At 40.8% G+C, this 17773-nt stretch overlaps 1 long non-coding RNA gene across 1 annotated transcript in view; it reads left to right on the plus strand.

Annotated features, from left to right (window-relative positions):
• LOC129014243 (uncharacterized) overlaps positions 1-12857 on the plus strand; it is a 60955-nt gene extending 48098 nt beyond the window's left edge. The window contains exons 7-9 of the long non-coding RNA XR_010123930.1: positions 10728-10776; positions 11202-11297; positions 12461-12857. This is a non-coding gene — a long non-coding RNA (uncharacterized LOC129014243). The remainder of the gene's footprint in view (positions 1-10727; positions 10777-11201; positions 11298-12460) is intronic.
• Positions 12858-17773: the final 4916 nt, after the last annotated feature.

Consider the following 17773-nt stretch of genomic DNA (forward strand, 5'->3'; position numbering starts at 1 on the left):
GTACTCCAGGAGGCTAAGACTGAAAAGTGACACTAGTGAAAAATAGCATTGAAATACTTCCTTAGAAAAGTTGGGTGAATGTGGGGCAAAGATGCCACTAAATTTTAATTTTCCATCGACACACAAATTCAAAGTTTTCCAGAGCTGGTAAGTGAAATGGAAGATCCACTCACAGGACACATGCAGCATGCGAGGGGAATGCTTTTCAGCACTTCTTGATGGATGCACAAATAATGCCAATGTGGTAAATGTCTTTGGTAAATGTGCAATGGAATGTAGTTGTTGTGTGAAGGAAGAATTTTGTTTTCAGCTTCATTTTTGATAAACACAAGCAGCTCTGGACTGTGTGAAACCATGGAGCATTGCATAGTTAACAGAGGTGGTTTGGAGTCTTTTAGCTTTGCATAAGAGGATGTTCTGATGCGGAGTCTACAGTGACAGGGAACCATTCTGGACAAGTTACAGAATTAAGGAGCTTGTGCCATGATGGAAATAAATCAATGACTTCTTTCCTTCAGAAGGTTTTTCTCTGCCCCTCTGTGATGGTTAATTTTTTATTTTTTTTTTATTTTTTTTTTAGATGGAGTCTTGCTCTGTGGCCCAGGCTGGAGTGCAGTGGTGCCATCTCAGCTCACTGCAAGCTCTGCCTCCCGGGTTCATGCCATTCTCCTGCCTCAGCCTCCCAAGTAGCTGGGACTACAGGCACCTGTGGCTAATTTTTTGTATTTTTAGTAGAGCTGGGGTTTCACCATGTTAGCCAGGATGGTCTCGATCTCCTGACCTCATGATCCATCTGCCTCGGCCTCCCAAAGTGCTGGGATTACAGGCATGAGCCACCGTGCCCCAGCTTTTTTTTTTTCTTTTCTTTTCTTTTTCTTTTTCTTTTTTTTTTTTGTTAGTCCTTCCCTCCAGTGTCATGGAGATAATCAGAAAATGTTTTAGAGCAAAAAAATTTATTTCTCCTTCTTGTTGTTAGCAAAGAAATTTATTTTTCCTTCTTGTTATTATTTATTGGCCTTGGAGACATACACCAAATAGCTCATTCTACTTCTGAAATTTTGTTTTGATTTCCCTGGCCCCTCCCCACAAAGTATTTCAGATTAGCAGGGAGTCAAGCATCGACTATCTGTGAATAAAATATTTCAGGCTGCTTTTGCATAATATACATGCTCTTGCCTTTACGAGTCACACCTACATCTTCTGGTGTTGTAAAACACCAGGTAAGGAAGAAAACAATGTTTCTGAGTTCTGCTTTATCAGCCCAGTAGAGAACTCCTTCCTTCCCTGAACTGAAGGCCACATCTAAGGGGTTGAAACAGGGCCAGTTACATTCTATGTTCCCAACATAATTGTCCATGCACAGATCCAATCAAGTTAAATGAGAAATAGGATATTTATTCTAAAAACAAGTTATTGCTACAATAAAAACAATACTATAGTAATATTCTAATAATAAGATATTAGAATAAAAACTGGTTATTAAAGTACTAAACAGTTGAAAATCTAAATGTCTCACAAGGTCAACCGTATAGCAAGTATATAAGATTTAGTATTAGTCACACGTTAAAAATTATATCCATAAAAGTAATGACATAGGAAAACAGTTTATTGACACAGATATAACAAATATAACTAAACTATGCTAAAATGCATTTTAAAATAATATATGCCAAAATATTATTGATGACTTTGGATGATGGTATTAATACTAAGGTTTCAAATTTAATTTGCTTCTTACATTTTAGTACTTTTATAAATTTTTAAATAATAAAATTAGTGTCTTACAAATATCAAGTAATATCTAGAAATCAGAAATAGGCATATTGCCAAAGGAGGACCGAGTTAGGAGATTTGGGGCTCCATTAAGTTTTGTTTATCATCAAAAAACAAACAAAAACCAGGCAAAAGTGGCAAAAAATATCTCACTCCCTTCCTGGAAAAGTAAATGAAACTATAAAGAATTTCCAAATTTAAAAACTATATGTCTCAAGTCTGTTCATAACTAGTGAAGTCACAGTTTCTAAAAACAATGATAAAGTTTTAATCGATATTTAATTCATATTTTTTGTTTAAAAAGCTATCAGTATTGAAAGATAAATTTCATGGGAAAAGCATTGAATCGTTAAGTTTTGCAGTCACAAAAGTAAATATAATTTGCTTAATGCTGTCCTCAGTTTACAATGAGTCTTTAGTATTTTCTAAGCTATGAGTTCACCAAAATATAGGATTGTTTTGCTACATATAATTTGCTCAGTGATAAAACACAAAGGAGTTACCTATATTAAGATGTGAATAATAAATTTATGCAAAATTTATGAAAGTGTACATTGTAAAGACAATAAAACTTTCCCTTAAATTGGGAAAGGAGCTCAAAAGCTAGCCGGGTAATTCATTATTTTAATGACTTCCTGCTTTAATGCAAAACCTCTCTGTTCATTCGGTGTTGGCAGTTTGAGCCTGTGTTAAGGATTTAGGCTCACACTGAAGCTTCTATAAATTTCTGGATATCTGTCATGCTGGCATGTAGGTCATTCTCCTTTAGGAATGATGAGGAGGCTGGCAAGCGGTTGCTCCAAGGGAAGGGGTAATTTTTCAAACCTGAGCTGTCCAAGCTCAGCATGAATTGGAGTGGGCTGCTGGCTCAGGCTAGCAGAGGCAGCCATGAAACATGCAAATCTGCAATTCGTTCTGCCAGGTCGGTCCCAGCAGGTGTCACTAAAAGGCAGCCCTGTGTGCTTCTGTCACTGTGGGGCAGCCTTGACAAGGAAGGTGGAAAGGAAAAAGAGACCCAGTGCTGAACTCCAAGCAGAGATGGGGATTTTCTCTCTGCATATTTTCCCTCCCCTCCCAGCCTGCATTTCCAATAACATATTGATTTATATTTGTATTATGAAACAAAAATGGTTGTAAGCAGATGTTCTTTCCTTTTACACACGTTAGCTCCTATTTACATTCCTAACTGAACAACGTCTAAAGAGGTACTTAAACTGATGTAAAACACAGATAATCTTATGACCAAATGCTTAGCACAAGAAAAAACTTCAATTTGCAAGAGAAGTCCCTCCAAATACAGAAAGGGCCAGTATTGTACGAGGTACCTTAACTAAAATGTGGCAATGTAAGGAGCAGAGCAGGAAGAACCTTTAAGTCCAAAACTTACAACAAGTCAATTCCATAGTCAGTTTCCCTGGCCCTTCCACAGCAACCTGGGCATCTGTTTTCTCAACAATGGAGGTAACAATAGTAGGTATTTCAGAGGAGGAAATGGCTTAGAGCAGTGCTAGAATATGGTCGTGGCTATATAAAGTTTAGCTATTTGTATATTGTAAGAAACCTACAATGTATTCTTTTATCGGTAGTCAGTAATGGATTTCTTGTGGGAAAGTAGCAGCCTCCTATGGGGGGAACACCTGCAGTTCCCACTAAGTGAACACTGGTGTCTGCTAACCTTTGCCTCTATTTATCTCAATAATACACTGTCAAGCTGTCCCTTGAGTTAGCAATTTTATTTACATTCTTTTTCTTTTTTTTTTTTCCTTTCCCTTTTCCTTCCACAGAGTCCCTCTCTGTCACCCAGTCTGGAGGGCAGCAGCGCCATCATAGCTCACTGCCACCTAGACGCCTGGGTTGAAGCAATCCTCCCATATCAGCCTTCAGAGTAGCTGGGACTACCTGCACGGCCCACCACCCCCGGCTAATCTTTGTGGGCTTTGTTTTGTTTTTCCCTTCTGGGTTTCCGCCAGGCGCAGTGGCTCACCCCTGCAATCCCAGCACTTTGGAAGGCAGAGGCGGGCGGATCACCCGAGGTGGGAGACCAGCCTGACCAACCTGAAGAAACACCATCTCTACTGAAAAAAAAAAAAAAATTAGCTGGACATGGTGGCTCATGCCTGTAATCCCAGCTACTAGGGAGGCCTAGGCAGGAGAATCACCTAAACCCAGGAGGCGGAGGTTGCGGTGAGCGAGATCACACCATTGCACTCCAGCCTGGACAACAAGAGTGAAACTCCATCTCAAAACACAGACCAGTTTCACCATGTTGCCCAGGCGATCTGGAACTCCTAGGCTGGAGCGATCTGCCACTCTCAGCCGTCCAAAGTCCTGGGATCACAAGGGGCAGGCACTACACCAGGCCAATCTATTCCTTTGTGATTAATAAATTGGACCGGGTGTGGTGGCTCACGCCTGCAATCCCAGCACCCCAGGAGGCGAGGCGGGCGGATCACCTGAGGTCCGGAGTTTGAGACCAGCCTGACTAACAGAGAGAAACTCAGTCTCTACCAAAGAAAAAAAAAAAAAAAGCCGGGCATGGTGGCTCACGCCTGCAATCCCAGCACCCAGGGAGGTCGAGGCAGGTGGATCACCCAAGATCAGGAGCTCGAGATCAGCCCGACCAACACGGAGAAACCCCGTCTGTACCAAAAAAAATAAAACCAAAATTAGCTGGCATGGTGGCTCATGCCTGCAATCCCAGCCACTCAGGAGGCTGAGGCAGGAGAACCACCTAAACCTGGGAGGCAAAGGCCACGGTGAGCTGAGACCGAGCGACTGCCCTCCAGCCTGGAAAACAAGAGCGAAACTCCACTCAAAAAAAAAAAAAAAGAAAAAAAAGACCATGTTTCACCACGTTGCCCAGGCCGGTCTGGAAGTCCTAGGCTCAATCGATCTGCCGCGCTCGGCCATCCAAATTACTGGGATCACAAGCGTGAGCTACCACGCCAGGTTGATCTATTCCTTTCTGATTAGTAAATTGGACCAGGCGTGGTGGCTCATGCCTGCAACCCCAGCACCCCGGTAGGCGAGGCGGGTGGATCACCTGAGGTCCGGAGTTTGAGACCAGCCTGACCAACAGTGAGAAACCCTGTCTCTACCAAAAAAAAAAAAAGCCGGGCATGGTGGCTCACGCATGCAATCCCAGCACCCAGGGAGGTGGAGGCAGGTGGATCACCCGAGGTCAGGAGCTCGAGATCAGCCCGACCAACACGGAGAAACCCCATCTGTACCAAAAAAAAAACCAAAATTAGCTGGCATGGTGGCTCATGCCTGCAATCCCAGCCACTCAGGAGGCTGAGGCAGGAGAACCACCTAAACCTGGGAGGTGGAGGCCGCAGTGAGTTGAGACCGCGCCACTGCACTGCAGCCTGGAAAACAAGAGTGAAACTCCACTCAAAAAAAAAAAAAGACCGTGTTCACCATGTTGCCCAGGCCGGTCTGGAACTCCTAGGTTCAAGTGATCTGCTGCGCTCGGCCGTCCAAAGTCCTAGGATCACAAGGGTGAGCCACCACGCCAGGCTGATCTATGCCTTTCTGATTAATAAATTGGGCCAGGCATGGTGGCTCATGCCTGCAATCCCAGCACCCCCGGGAGGCTGAGGTGGGTGGATAACCTGAGGTTGGGAGTTTGAGACCAGCCTGACCAATATGGAGAAACCTGTCTCCACCAAAAAAAAAAAAAAAATCAGCCAGGCATGGTGGCTCACTCCTGCAATCCCAGCCACTTGGGAGGCTGAGGTGGGAAGATCACTTAAAACTGGGAGGTGGAGGTTGTAGTGAGCCGTCATTTACTCCAGCCTGGGCAACAAGAGCGAAACTCCATCTGAAAAACAAACAAACAATAACAAAAAAACAGGTTTCACCATTTTGCCCAGGTGGGTCTGGAACTCCCAGGCTCAAGCGATCTGCCTCGCTCCTGGGATTACACTGTGAGGGTTAATTTTATGTGCCAACTTGACTGGGCCACAGGGTGCTCAGATTAAACATTGTTTCTGGGTGTGTTTGTGAGTGTTTCCAGATGACATTAGCTTTTGAGTCAGTGAATTCAGTAACATAGATGGCCCCATGGAGATGGACATCGTCCAACCTGGTGAGGGCTTGAGTAGAACAAAGGGAGGAAGGGGAAATTTGCCCCCTTTCTTTCTGCCTCTTTGCTTGTGCTGGGACATCTCATCTTCTGCCCTGGGACTGGGATGTACACCATCAGCTCTCCTGGTTCTCAGGCCTTCTGACTTGGACAGAATTAAATCACCAATTTTCCTGAGTGTTTCAGCTTCCATAATAAATCTCTTTTTAAGAAAATGTGGGACATATACAACATGGAATACTATGAAGCTATAAAAAGGAACAAAATCATGTCCTTTTCAGCAACATGGATGCAGTTGGAGGCCATAATCCTCAGGAAACTAACACAGAGACAGAAAACCAAATACTGCATGTTCTCACTTATAAGTGGGAGCTAATAATTAAGTCCTAATTCCTAGAACCTGTAAATGTTACCTCATTTGGAAAAAGCATATTTTCAGGTATGATTAAGTTAAGGATCTTGAGGAGAGATTATCCTGGATTGTCTCTGTGGGCATTAAATCCTGGCACATATATCCTTATAAGAGGGAGATAAAGGAGATTTAACTTCAGACAGAAGAGAAGGAGGCCCTGTGACCAAGGAGGCAGAGCCAGGAGTGGTGCAGCTGCAAGCCAATGAATGCCAGCAGCCACCAGAAGCTGGGAAAGCCAGAGAATGGATTTTCCCCTCAGCCTCTGAGAGCACTGGCTCTGCTGATACCTAGACTTCAGCCCAGTGATACTGACTTTGGACTTCTGATATCCAAAACTGTGAGAAGATAAATTTCTGTTGTTTTGATTCACCAACTTTTTGGTAATTTGCTCTAATAGCCACAGGAAACTAATGTACATGCCTACTGGGGTCCAGTTGTGTCCGGTGACTCCTGCTTTCCTGGGACAGGCAGGCTGCTCCATGCCTCCTGGCCATCCTACTGGGTGCTGGACACTGCAAGCTGCTCCATGTGTGCTGGCCATCCTCCTGGGTGCTGGATGCTGCAGGCTGCTCCTCCATGCCTGTTGGCCATTCCCTTTGGTGCTGGACAGCACTCACATTGTGAAATCCACTGGCCCTGTGAAAAACACCTGCAAATGTTACCAGGAGAGTGGTTAGTTCTCTTTTTGGCAACTCTTGTTATTGCTTATGGCTTAACATCTGTGCCTCCAAGATCCCTTCTCTCTGCCTTCATCGATGCCAGGAAAGCAATCACCTTTTGCCTTTCTTTGCCTCTCAGCAAGTGGCATGTCCCCATGTCACTTTAAGCATCAAGCACACGGAGCCCAATAAGATGCTGAAAAGTGTCTGCCTACAAGGTTACAAGGTGGTGGAGACATTCTGAGCTGGTAATTCCAGGGCTCAGTAAAACAGCTACAGGAAATCTGAAGTTCAAAATGCTGAAGTGAAAAATGAGTGATCACAATGAAGGGAAACACAAGCCCCTTCTTTTAAAAACATTATGATAATAACACACAACATAAAATTTACCATATTAACCATGTGTATGTATACGGTGCAGTAGTGTTAAGTATATACATGTTGTTGAGTAACAAGTTTCTAGAACTTGCTTCTCTTGGAGAACTGAAACTATAGCCACTATACAACAACTCCCCATTTCTCTATCCCCTGGCTTCTGGAAACAACCGTTCTATTTTCTGTTTCTATGAGTTTGACTAATATCGAACCTAAGGTAAGAGAAATCATACACTATTTGTCTTTGTGTGACTGGCTGATTTCTATTAGTATGATGTTTTCAAGGTTCATCTATATTGTAGCATGTGACAGGGCTTCTTTCTTTTTTAAGGCTGATAATTTTATAATATTCTGTTGCATGGATAGACCACATTTATTTATTTATTTATTTATTTATTTATTTATTTATTGAGACAATCTCACTGTGTTGCCCAGGCTGGAGTGCGGTGGCATGATCATGTCTCACTGCAGTCTGAATCTCACATTCTCAAGTGCTCCTGCCACCTCAGCCTCCTGAGTAGCTGGGACCACAGGCACATGACACAATGTCTGGATAGTCATCTTTCTGTGTAACTGGTGGAGAAATGGGAGGAACAGTAAAGAAACTGTCTTAGAATAAATCTGGTGACAGCAGAAGAGAATATGAGTCACATTGTCCTCACAGAGCCTTGAAGAGTGTGACAGTGTTTGAGGGCCACACTGTCGTCTTAGAGTGAAGTGAGGAGAACCTACATTGGTTTGGTAGTCATGGGGATGGAAGGAGGAAAGAAATGTGAAAGCTCATTAGCGGCAGAATCAAAATGGCTTGGTCTTTGTAGTCAACTATTAAGTGAGAAGGAGGAATTACTGGCTGACTTAGAAGAAGTAAAAAATGTGAAATATCGATAAAACACAAAGCTCGTGATTTTAGTCAGGATAAAGACTAAGCATTGTGTAATTCTAGATAGATTATTAAGCAGTTTTGTTCCCATATTTTATATCCCATATGTTCTAGCTATGACCCTATTTCTTTGTTTCTTGACATAGACAAACATTTTTTAAACTAAGAGCTTTATTGTGATACGGTTTTTATATAATAAGCCTCACCCTTCAAGTGTACAGTTCAGTGGTTTTTAGTATATTCAGAGTTCTGCAGACATTATCACTCCCTAATTTCAGAACATTTTCATCTCCCCAAAAAGAAACCCTGTACCCACTAGCAGTCACTCCCTGTACCCGTCTTCCCCACTGTTGATCCTGGCAACCTCTAATCTAATTTCTATCTCTGTAGGTTTGCCTATCCTGGGCATTTCATATAAATAGAATCATACCAAATGTGGCATTCTGTGACTGGTTTTTCTTTACAGAGATTATAAATCAAATGCCTGAAGATGCTAAGCTTAGGAGAGTGTTTGATGTACAACTTGGACAACTGAACTTTTTTAAAGTTGAAAATATGGCTGTGTCTGTATATGTGGCATATTATCCTTAGATGACCCTAACTTCAATTATTAAGAATTTTTTCCCCTAGTAATCTTCAACTGTCTCAATATTCAGCAGGAACCCCTTGGAGACAAAGATCAGTATGAATTTGGAACACATGTTGACAAAATGAATGTAATTTAATTTAGTACAGTAGTAAAGTCAACCACTTTTAGGTGTTGATGCTGCTGAAAGTGTACATTAAGGAAAAGTTTACCTACCTTACTTTTGGTGGAGGTGCTAGAACTACTTCTGTCTTGTGTTTAGATTTCAACAAACCTTTGCATGGGCATTATGTGGTTGCACAAATGTACTTTGTTTTGACCCAAAAATGCAAAAACTTCCTTTCTTCCCACTTTCTGAGACTCTGCAACCTTAAAGGAAGAGTGGGGTACTTTAAAGGAAAGGTGGTGGTGGTTGGGTCATGGGTAACAATGTCTACTGTGTACTTCCTTTCCCAAAACAAGTCCCTGTCTACCGTCAGCATTTCCAAAATTTGAAGATCAGGTGTGGTGTTAACTCATTAACTAATGACTAGATTTTGAGCGGTTGTGGAAGCAAAATCTCACCGAGTGCCTGGATGTTCTAATTCTGTTAAGTCAGTGAGTGCATATTCCATACAACACTCTCTTAGCCCGGTGGCAGATTTAAGGAGTGGGTGATAGATTTCTATGTTTCAGAAATCAAATACACAAAGAATAAACATTTTTAATCCCATGATTCTTTGCCCAAGTTTAATTTTTTGGAGAGTTTTTCTTTTAGATTTTCTTTCCCTTCCATTAAACTTCTACTTTGAAAGGTCCCAGGGTTTGGGCAAAGCAAGTGAGAAAGACACTTGCTTAGATTCTCCAGGATAAGGGATTGAAGAGGACTTCTTTCCCTCATTTTATTATTGAATAATGTTACAATAACAGTTATTAAGGTGAATAGTCTACAGTAGAAGTTTTTAGATGCCTTCTCTGCAAAATAATTTGGTTTAGTCAACCCGAGGATGCCTTTGGTTAGCTGGAATGGAAGATGTGCAGGCTAGAGTGGTCTTGGTAAGTCTTCCAGGGGGAAATACAGCATTTGGAAGGGTAGGAAGCAGAAGGAATCTCAGGCAAGGGAAAGGTGTGGGCAGAGCCCCGGAGGACAGAACAGGTTGTGGTGGACTTGGTGTCCACATAGACCTAATTAGTGGTCTTAGCTTTTGTGTTTTCAAAATTACCACAGTTTGTGTTCTACAACTGTCATTCCCTTGATTTTATTTTAGACATACTATCTGTGTATTTTGAAATTTAAAATAACAGTAAAGGAGAAATGAAATTATTTTGTTTGAGAAAGAGTTAAAAAGTTAAAACATATGGATCTAAATAATTTTCTAATGGGAGATTTGGTACACCCCCAGAAGTTGTTTTTGGTTCAGAGAATAGTCTTTCAGATCTAGAAAGGACTTGAGGAGTCCCAGAGAGGTGCTGCCTGGTCTGAACCATTTGATGCTCACGACAGAATGGATAAAAACAATTTGAACCAGGAAACCATGCAGATGTTCATATTTTGGATAGGGTAAGGTCAATGCCATTGTCAGAGGAAAAACTCTTGGCCATCACAGGATGGGAGAGAAAGTTTGAGTTGTAAAGAATACTCAAATGCCATTTAAGGAAAGGGGTTCTTCTGCCCCTATTCTTTGGAATATTTAGAGCTAAGTTCTTAGTTTTTGACATCATAAAAATGTCAAAGTATTCTGTTCTAAGAGCCATTTCAAACAACTGACTAGAATTTCAGAGCAATTACATGAGAGTAATACCATGAAAATTTTTAAATTACCCATAGTCCTATATCCCTAACAAGTATGTTCATGTTTGCATGTTCTCTTCTCATCTTTACTGTGTGTCTACTTTCTTAGTAATGGCACATAGAAATTGTTTAAGCAGGAATAATTCTCGAGATAATTTTGTATGTTTCCTTTTTTCTTTTTAAGGTATGTATTGGGTGGAGGAGCATTATGTATTGAACTTCTCACAGAACAGGTGATTATTTTCTTATAATACTCAATTTTCAACCTCCATAGAGTGTTTTGATTATGTAAGTTAGATAGAAAGTAGAAGGTTCTCTTGGAGAAATTTTAGTGTTTTTTTTTTCATAGCTCCTACTTTCAAGAATGAAAAAGGTAAACCAGTAAAATGATGCTGTTCTTGGTACTGAATCTATGCTGGGATAGGCATTAAGAGTGACCTTTATTTAAGGTTCTAATTTGCTCACGTTGGGCACTTAGAACATCAGTTTGTTGCTTTTTGTGCGATTCTGGAAATGGTCCAATTTTACTTTTTCCCCTTGACTCCAGACTTTTTAACACTGATGGGCTGCTGTTGAGGCATATGCCATTTTGTTAGGCCTTCTCAAGTGGGAATCAGGAATGCTGCTGTGTTCCAGAGATGTTTTGTTCTTCCTGTAGGGCTGAAGCAGTGCCTACTCGACAGAACCAGTCATCATGCAAAGAAAAGCCACCTGACTCAAAGGCAAAGCCAGAGTGCAGCTTGGAGGAAAGAAGGTATTTTATTAAGAATTTTACATAAACCATAAGATATATTTTATATTACTTTGTCAGCCTTCTTCGTGTCTTGACTTAATTCTTTTTGAGAGAATTCATTTCATTTTCATTTGGTTTGTTTTCTTCTTGTTACAAAGATGATCTATAGAAAATATAGAAGTATAAGAAAATTAAAGATACTAACTCATAACTGCTTAATGATTTAGTATCTGCTTGTTTAGTCTTTGTTGTATTTCCAGTAGGCAAACATGTCTACCGTTGTAAATTTATTATTGGTATGTATACCCTAGTAAGTTAAAAGTTATATGTACTTTGAAGTTTTGCAAAATTGAGTTCATATTATAGAATTAATTCGTGATGAACTTTTATGTGCTAGGCACTGGTCTTTTTATTTAATTATTTATTTTTACTTTTTTTTTCCTCTGTGCCTATGCTTACCAAGTCTTTTTATTTTTTACTTTTTATTAACTCTTTTAATCCTCTGAATAAATTAAAAAGAGGGTATTATTAATATCTGCATCTTGTAGATGAGGTAACTGAAGGTAGGTAACTTGTCCAAGGTCACAGGTGGCAGAGCAAGGATTAAAACCAGACAGTCTGGCTGCCCAAGGCCCAACCAAGAGGAGCTGAGAGCAAGCCACTTGGCAGAAGGATGTTGGTCAGGCTGGTTTCCTGTTCAGTTACCATGAAACGTAGGCTTAACCTTAATTCTAGGACATTACCGAGAAAGCCTTCCAAAGCCATAGGTTTTTTACCATGACCATGACTTTTTTTTTTTTTTTTTGAGACAGAGTCTCACTGTGTAACCCAGGCTGGAGTGCAGTGGTGCGATCTCAGTTCACTGCAGCCTACCTCTCTTGACAGTCCACTGGTTAAAGCAATTCTCCTGCCTCAGCCTCCCAAGTAGCTGAAATTACAGGTGCCCACCACCACACCTGGCTAACTTTTGTGTTTTTAGTAGAGACGGGGTTTCACCGTGTTGGCCAGACTAGTCTTGAACTCCTGACCTCAAATGACCCACCTCTGCCTCCCAAAGTGCTGGGATTCCAGGCATGAGCCACCGCACCAGGACCCAAGGCCCTTAAGTTTTAATGTCTCATTCTTCAGTCAGATTTTCCTTGTTCCCGTGTGTTCAGCCAATTGTTTTTATGTTTGTGTTGAAGGAGAAACTAACAATGAAAATGGACTTGTTGACAGAAGAAAAGTAGGAATGCAGCCTCTGGTGCTGTTTGAGTGATCCCTCTGCCCCAGGCCTGGCTGTGTGCTGCTGTGTTCTGGTAAGGTGCATTGTAACCTTTCTGCGGCAGGTAAGAGTCCTGTACAGGTGCTCTGCCCACTTTACCTTTCAGGCTTCTGTATCAGCTGTTTTTCCCTTGTAGAATGTGCCTCTGACCTGTGCCCCTGACTTCCACCCCTTAACCCTACCCAAAACATCTTTACATGTCTGACCATCAAGCCTCTTCTGGGTCATATTCAGTTCATGCTGATATTTTCCCTTCCTCCCTTCTTTAGTCCTTACTGTTTTTGCTTTGGTCATGTTATGCTATATTCCGTAAGCCTTTAAAAATTTTGTTGTATCGTGGCAGGGGAGAATATTTTATAATTATGCTTTGTGCATTTTATCTTCCACTCAATGAATGCTTGGTAAATATTTGTTTTATTGAGTATATGACCCTGTTCTAGCTATACTGTGTTTGAACAAAAATGTTAACTGCCTTGTAAGTTAACTGCTAAGAATTTGTCAAAAGTGCAGAGATAACATCCAGAACTTGTCATGAACATTACAAAAAGCTACCTAAGTGCTTGATGGAAGTCTGCAAATTGACTTCATGTGAAAGAGTGTAAGAAGTGAAAATATGAAGCATGACTGGAGCACCGGAGTGATAAAGCAAGGGTCCCTTTCTCCAGATCCTTTGTAACAGTGTCATGTGACCTCTTCTAGATCATTCTGAAAGACAATGCCAGCTCGGAACCTAGGAAAGCATCCAGTTGGTTTCCGCAGGTTAGGTGGTTCAAACCCTCATTAGCACCTTTGTTTTCTCTGCCTCAGTTTGCTTACAATGATGTTCTCAGTAGCTGTAATTGCTGTCTGTCTTTGAATACTTAAGCATTTTTTTTTTAGGTCACAGGGTATATGTGCATTTTTATTTTACCAAGTGTTAGAATTTTTACTCTGCCTTTGTGGGCTCTGGGTTAGCTACTTGGTTGTTTCATTGTACAGTGATTAGCAGGAAGAACTGTGTGTGTGTGTGTGTGTGTGTGTGTGTGTGTGTGTGGTGTGTACTTTAAGTTTCTTAATTGGTTTGGTACATGTAAACCATTTAGAACAGTGCCTGCTGCATACCACATCCCCATCAGTATTCACGTCTCTCATATTCTATCCTCACACTTGATTGATAGTTTGCTTGATTATGTATTTCTAGGTTGAGGATAATTTTACCTTAGAATTTCAAAGTCTGTGCTTTTGTCTTCTAACCAGTCGTGGTGGTGAAACCTCATGCCATCCTGAGTTTCACTTGTTTATGCATGACTTTCTCCCTGGAAGCTTTTAGGAATTTGTCCTTTCCTTGGTGAGCTGAAATAGCACAACAATGTACTTAGTGTGGGTCTTTTTTCATTCATTGTGCTGGGTACACCAAATGAACAGGCCTATGGATAGGCTCTTTCAAAGTTGGAGTCTTGAATCTTGTCATATTTTTGGTGTTAACTTTCTCTTTTCCATTTTATTTGTTCATTTTGAAGTGTCTATTAATTGGATTTTGGACCTCATGTCTTGAGTCTTGTATTTCAAGTTATTTCTAATTTTTTTTTAAATTTAAAGTTCTGGAATATTTTCTTATCTTTTGACTTTCAGGAAATTTTATTTGGACTGTAATAACTTTAAGTTTTGTTTTGGTTATTTATTGTTGCTTAACCAATTTTCTCAAAACTTAATGGCATAAAACTACACATCTGTCTATCTGTCACTACTGTATGGATTAACTGGGGCTAGCTGGACAGTTTTTCTTCTGGTCTCATTTGGCAGCTCTCACTGTGCAGTTAGACAGTGTCAGGGACTGGTCATCTGGATGCTCAGCTGTAGTCGAATGTCTGAGATGGCTTCTTCACCCACAGGTCTGCTGCCTTGGTGTTTCTTGATGTGGCCTTTCTCTCTGCATAACATCTCATCGTCTCGGGTCTCTTCATGTGGCTTTTCTTTCTCCAAGAGGGTAGTCAATTCTTATGTTTGGCTTCCAGAAGCACAGAAATGAAGCTGCCAGAGGTTCTTAAGGCTTAGACCTGGAACAGCTCCAGTGTCATTTCTACGACATGCTATAGGTTAAAGTGAGTGTTGGGGCCAACCCAGATTGACTATGGATGGGCCTGTCTAAGGACATGATGACAGGAGGTATGGCTCATTGGCGACCAACTCCCAAGATGAAGCATGAGTTCTAAGAACTTTTTCTTCTCTGATTATTTCTTATTCATATTCTGTTTTGTTTTATACATGTAATATATTCACAAGTGTCCTTATGAAGTGATTTTGATACTCTGTCTTCTCCCTGGCATCTCTTTGTTCTTTAATAATTTTTTTCTTAGTTTATTCTGGTCTTATTTTTCTTTTTAAAGCCTTTCCTTAAATATCTATTCTATGTTGCTTATCATTTGTAGTCTTTTTTTTTTTTTTTTTGAGACCCAGTTTTGTTCTTGTTGCCTAGGCTGGAGTACAATGATGTGATCTCGGCTCACCACAACCTCTGCCTCCCAGGTTCAAGCAGTTCTCCTGCCTCAGCCTCCCAAGTAGCTGAGATTACAGGCATGTGCTACCATGCCCAGCTAATTTGTGTATTTTTAGTAGAGATGGGATTTCTCCATGTTGGTCAGTCTGGTCTGGAACTCCCAACCTCAGGTGATCCACCCACCTCAGCCTCCCAAAGTGCTGGGATTACAGACATGAGCCACCGTGCCTGACCTGTAGTCTTTTTTTCATTTTTTATTTGTTCATTCATATTTGAGAGAGGTACTAAAAGACTGGGAGGTGGGGTGTGGTGACTCACACCTATAATCTCAGTGCTTTGGGAGACCGAAGTGGGAGGATCTCTTGAGCCCAGGAGCTCAATACTAGTTTGGGCAACATAGTGGGACCCCATCTTTACCAAAAAAAAAAATAGCTAAGTGTGGTGACACCCATCTGCAGTCTCAGCTACTTGGGAGGCTGAGGCAGGAGGATTGCTTGAGCCCAGGAGATTGAGGCTGCAGTGAGCTGTGATCATGCCACTGCATTCCTGCATTCCAGCCTGGGTGAAAGAGCAAGACCCTGTCTCAAAAAAATAAATAAATAAAAATAAAAGTAAAAATAAATAAAAATTGATTGGGAGTTCTTTGTGGCAAAGACTTGTCAACTGATAGCTTTTAGGAGGAATGTATGCTGATTCCTAATTGTTATCCTCCATCCTTCTATCTTATCTCCTGGTGCAATCATAAATGATGGCTGGAACTACTCCATTCCTCTGGATGTAAAATCTACATTCTCTTGCCTGAGGTAGATATGTTTGCTTGGGTTCTGTTTAAGGAGATGGGGCCAGCAGTGTGTTTCAGGGCCTGGAAAACGTGTTCTCTGTCCGGGCTTTTGGTTAATCTCTGTTTTCAGTCTTGCCTATCAGTCCCACTCTCGGGGGTACCTCGTGTCTGAGTCTAGATCATTTCCAGGTTGCTGTGGGACAAATTAGCCTCGTTGTTCTCAGTATCCTCCTGACCTCCACCTTTGTTTGCTTTGCTCCATTAATTAACCATTTTCCATTTACTGTCATTGTCTAATGAAGATGAATTCTCTTCTGTTGGTAACCCCATTCCTTTTTTGTAATTGTGTGCTCATACAATGTTTATTCTTCACTGTATTTCTATTGGAGCCTCAGGACAAAGAGTAAATGGTGAAAATATGTGTTCAGTGTTAAGTTTTCCTTCTGTAAGACATCTGCAACTTGTGTTTTTCACTGAATAGATCATGGACCTAATGCATATAGAGCTACTTTGTTTGTCATGATTGTGCCTTCAATTATATGTAGAAATATAATTTGTGAATTGCCTGATGAAGTTTTCCTAATTTTGAATTATCTTTGCATTCCTATAGTAAACACTGTTAGAATGGCTATGGTAATATTTTATTTTTGCATTTTTACTTCTGTATTAAATAAGGTTATAGTTTTGTTTGCTTCCTTTAAGGCTGTTATTTCATTTCAGTATCAAGGGTATGCAGGGCTGAGTTGGGAAGCTTTACATCTTTTTTCTAAGATCTAGGATGTAGATCTGGTTTACACAGTAATTTTCAATGGCAGGAGTATTTTGCCTCCTATGGGACGTTTGGAAATATCTGGAGACATTTTTGTGGTCACAACTGGTCATGGTCGGGAGGTCTTATTGGCATTCTGTGGGTAGAGGGAATGTTACTAAATGTCCGACAACACACCAGGAGAACCCTCCACAAAGAATTATCTGGCCCAATATATCAATATTGCTGAGGCTGACAAATTCTGGTTTAAATAAGTATCCAATATGGAGGATGAGTCTTTGTCTTTTTCCTTCTTCTGCGTATTGGTCCCCAGATTTTCCACTACTTCAGTTAGTTTTCATAACTGTAGATTCTTAAAAAAAAAAAAATGAACACTTTGGCCGGGTGCGATGGCTCATGCCTGTAATCCCAGCACTTTGGGAGGCCGAGGCTGGTGGATCACGAGGGCAGGAAATCGAGACCATCCTGGCTAACATGGTGATGCCCCATCTCTACTAAGCCAAAATACAAAAAATTAGCCAGGCGTGGTGGCGGGCACCTGTAGCCCCAGCTACTCGGGAGGTTGAGGCAGGAGAGTGGCGTGAACCCGGGAGGTGGAGCTTGTCGTGCCACTGCACTCCAGCGTGGGTGACAGAGCGAGACTCTGTCTGAGAAAAAAAAAAAAATGAACATGTCATCCATACTTCTAAGGTGTTGTAAAGATGTGCAAAGTTTTCACTTTTTGCATCATATTCACATGTGGCTATATGCCTTTTTCTCTTCAAAGTTTTCTTTATCTTGATTACTTATCAGAGGCTTGACTGTTTTAATCTCAGTCTTTTGAAAGAATTCTCCTTTAGTTTTATTTTTTAAATCTAGTGGTTTTTCTTTTTTACTTTTTCCTTATGTCTTAATTATTTCCCCCTTTTTGTTTGTTTTGCTTTTCCTAGTTTAGTGGATCAATGTAATTTAAATTGCTTTTTAAACAAATATGTAAGGGTATACGTTTTCGTTGGGTGCTGTTTGACTTCATTGCACAAGTTTTAAAATCTACTTTTTAATAGTTTGTACTTTCTAAATTATTTCATTGCATCTTTTGTTCACATTGCTCTTACTATTAATTTTTTATTTTAATTAATTAATGAATTTATTTATTTATTTATTGAGATAGAGTCTTGCTCTGTAGCCCAGGCTGGAGTGCAGTGGCATGATCTTGGCTCACTGCAAG

The sequence above is a fragment of the Pongo pygmaeus genome, chromosome 16 (assembly GCF_028885625.2).
Source record: "Pongo pygmaeus isolate AG05252 chromosome 16, NHGRI_mPonPyg2-v2.0_pri, whole genome shotgun sequence".
Taxonomy (NCBI): Eukaryota; Metazoa; Chordata; class Mammalia; order Primates; family Hominidae; genus Pongo; species Pongo pygmaeus.